Genomic DNA, 3817 nt, shown 5'->3' with positions numbered 1-3817 from the left:
GACATCGTACGTTATAAATACTGACTGTAGAGTATTTACTAAGATATGAAAAGTCTTTATGATATATTAGAGGACGTTATAGATAAAGAACTTCAGAGAAATCTGACACAAACCTGAAGAAACGAAAGGTTTTATATCACTGATGCAGAGATGATCTCTGGGCTGTGATGAGAGCAAACAGCTTTCCTGATGGTCTGTGAATCAAGAGTCTTCTGAAGTGGAGAGAAGTGAAGCAGAGCCATCAGCCTCCAGTCGTTTTACTGGAACACGTGTGGGTGAGACGGATGTTTTAATTAGTCGTTTAACTTTATATGAAAATGTATCTGCAGCAAAACTAAATCACGACAAAACAGAAGGAGTTTGGATCATAGCGGAGAGTCACAGACAAGACATTAAAATACTCGGTTTGAACTTCTGTAACAGTGAGAAGTGTGAAATTAAATGAGAAAACAAAGATACTTGTAACGAAGACAGAAGTTTCAGTGATTTCCCGCAACGATGATGAGACACAGCAGCATCTTCTGATGGACCGGAACAGAGTTCAGGAAGTTCTGGATGAACTGAAGAGGTTTGGGATTGATTTCAATATAAATTATAAACCGGTTGTTTATTGTTTCATGGAAGAAAAACTGCTGAACAGAAAGAACTGATACAATTAATCATGTGTGGAAAACAAGACGTTCCAGAGCAACACGATGATCAAACAGGTACTGATCTGGTTGAGACTGTGGATAAATCTCTGCCTTCCATAGAACATACTGCACTTTATACAACTCTATGCACTTTATTATTGTTTTGCACTTCATTGCTTGTTTCTGTGTATGTTAGGTGGGTTTTTCTAGTCATGTAAATTTTTATTGTGAATTCCAAAAAAAAAAAAAGGAACAACTTTTCCCTGCAGGTCCAGATAAGCAGCACACTGACTCAGTTTGACTCGGTTTGACTCAGTTTGACTCGGTGCATCAGCCCAGCACAGCAGGGATTTGCATCTCCATTACAACAGGGCTTCCTGCTTGAAGGTGTGTCTTTAACTGATGACACTCTTCTCTGGAGTCAGTGATGTTTTAAAGCAGCGCTGCTGGTCATCAGGGATTTTCAGGCTTCGGCATCTACAGAGACGGGACGAAAACAAAACACGGGATACTACCGACCTGGAGATGCTGCTGCACATCCTCTACAGTCACGGCTCCTCAAACCATCTGCAGACACTGAACATCTGACAGCAGAACAACAAACCTTCAACTAGAGAGTCAGCAGTGGGTGTGTGGTGGAGAACGCCTCCGGGAGGATGACAGGAAATGACTCCCAGTTAGACTCTGTGACACAAATGACTGTTACCTGATGTGTGAGACACATGGTGAAATATTCAGACAGGAACGCTGAAGAACTGACCACAGCTGGGTAACCAGTATTTCAAAAGCAACCTTCCCAACAGCAGCTACTATTATACATGAACCCACTCAAGGCCTGGATGTGTTTATGCTCAGCTGACCATACAAGCATATGTTAAAATGGAAACTTGCCATTTAATTTGGAAGTCCGCTGAGGAGTCGAGCGGCGTCGGGGTGGCAGACGGGACAGAACCGGACAGCAGATGTTCTGGTGTCGTTATCTGGCTGCTGGCTCCTCTTGTGACTCAGCAACTGAAAACTCAATAAATAAAGATTAGCTTCTGCCTCTGAGTACACAGCGCCATGTGTTGCCACCTAGTTAATATACTGACGCTACAGTTTGCTGCATGCTATTGATATAACATGGTGTTGATCTATGAGGCAGAAAGTAAACAGAGGAAGTAAATATAAAATAACTTCCAGATGAAGTAATCACCCAACTTTTCTGCCAAAGCATATGTGCAACTTCAGGCCGGTTTACTGTTCAGTAGCTAACTACTGTTAGCTAGCAAGGTGATGTACAAGGAATCATGTAAACAATGGCTAACTTGTGATGATGTTAGCTAGCAGATAGCTACTGACTGATTTGCTAGCTCGTTGTTACTCAAGTTCACCAAACCGTTTATTGAAACACAGTATTTCACTAATATTAATCTTAAAACTTACCGGTCACGTTCAGAGGGAACGTCGCCTCTCAGCACCGCGTCCACTGTGTCGAACCAACAGAACGTTTCTCTGTCCGCCCCGCTGGTGTTCATGTGGTAAACAACGTTCTTGTTACTGTTGTTGGAGTTCTTTCATTTCCTCTCGGCGCTGCATGAATGCAGCTCACTTGTCTTGTTGCACCAACCACGTTAACCTGCAGTGTTCTCCTCCTAACAGCGAGCAGGGCTTGTGTTTCATCTGCAGACTAAGCGTTTACAATCCTCTTTTCTCTTTGCTTTTTTGAGATGCATTGAAACTGATGAACATCCAGAAGCACCGGATTCATTTCAGGAGTGCAGGGGGCCAAAAAGTGTGTGTGTGTGTGTGTGTGTGTTAGTTACTTCCCGTGCTGCGTGTACAGCTGCTGACTTGCATGCGGACCGTAGATGTGGTTCCGTTCATACTTCTCGGGTCCACGGACACAGACGTATTCCATGTGTGTGCACTAGTAAACAGGGTTGTTGCATGGTAACTTTCCAGAGTTGTGAATATTACAAACCGCTGTGCAGCGTTTCTCTGATCAGTCTTTAAATGCAGTAATCTCACTGGATCATATTTCATCGTCTCACCAACATTTCAGTAGATGATGTTATAGATGCAAAATACAAGAGAAGTAAAAGAAACAAATACATTGTAGAGCTCTGTGTGTGTGTGTTCATATCTCTGCTGACACACAAACTGTCTTGTTCTCTGTAATTTTCATTATGAACCAATCTCTGTGCTGAAATGTGGAGAAAAGCCTGAAACACTGAAAACGGCTCTGCTCACTGTAAAAGTTCTACTCTGTTACATTAAAATACCAGTTTTGAGGAGCAGAAGTATACGAGGAAAGGCTGAAACCGTTCGGGGCTGAAGCAGTGAGCTCACAGCTGTTGTGTTCATTGTTGCTGAACATGAACACAAATGAGAAGCTTCACAGAAAACCTCCTACGTCTCTTCATCGCTAAGTGTTGCAATGACGGAGCATCTGAGGGGAAACAGTGATTCACAACTGGAAAAGAAAGTGTGAGGAGGGTAAAGTGGCGCCAGTGTGAACATCTTGAGCATCTGCTGCGTCTGATTATAGCAACAGAAGCTTTTTGAACGTGACCCTGATTTAGTCTCGTCAGCTTTAGTCTTGTTTTACTCACCAACAAAATAAAACCTAAAACTTTTAATGTAGTTTTCAGCTCAACCTCCTTTAAAATCATATTCACATCCAGCAGCTCTTCTTCATCAGTTCTTTACCTCCAGCGTTGCCAGGGTTACTGTATGATGAACAGTGAAGGAAGTCTGATAACTGGGTTGAATTGTTCTGTTTATCAGTGAAACTGCGTTGTGGAGTCGACACACTGTGGTTTTATTTTATGGACATTTTCTCTGCGGCTTAATGAGATGAACATGATCTGCTGTTTATTCCATTATCTCTCGGCACATTTTACGCTTTTAATATGTGTGCCGCTGCTGCAATATGTAAAGTTATATAATTTTCTCATAATGGACGTGACAATAAAATACTAAAAATTAGTTCTCTTTAACGCAGATTTCCCAGTTCTCCACATCAGTTCATTAAAGCTATTAATTATGTTTTATTCAGGAGACTGTTGCCTGAAAGGTTTCCCGTCCTGATTGTTTTCTTTGTGTTTAATTCAGCTTCATCTCCCTCAGATACAATTTCATGGTCGAGAAAGTGTTGCATCTTTAATTGAACATGGATTTTGTTTTGAAACGGTCGTCGCCTT

The 3817-nt window shown here is 41.9% G+C and overlaps 1 long non-coding RNA gene across 1 annotated transcript; it reads right to left on the bottom strand.

Moving 5' to 3' along the window:
• Nucleotides 1–822: 822 nt before the first annotated feature.
• Nucleotides 823–3387, bottom strand: LOC122981365. Its single transcript, XR_006403219.1, has 2 exons — nucleotides 2058–3387; nucleotides 823–1650 (listed from the first exon to the last, which is right to left on the bottom strand). It is a non-coding gene; the product is annotated as an uncharacterized LOC122981365 (long non-coding RNA).
• Between the last annotated feature and the right edge of the window lie 430 nt (nucleotides 3388–3817).

This window comes from Thunnus albacares, chromosome 4 (assembly GCF_914725855.1).
Source record: "Thunnus albacares chromosome 4, fThuAlb1.1, whole genome shotgun sequence".
NCBI lineage: Eukaryota > Metazoa > Chordata > Actinopteri > Scombriformes > Scombridae > Thunnus > Thunnus albacares.
Note: the sequence above shows the minus strand (reverse complement) of the source record. Positions and strands in the feature narration are given on the sequence as shown.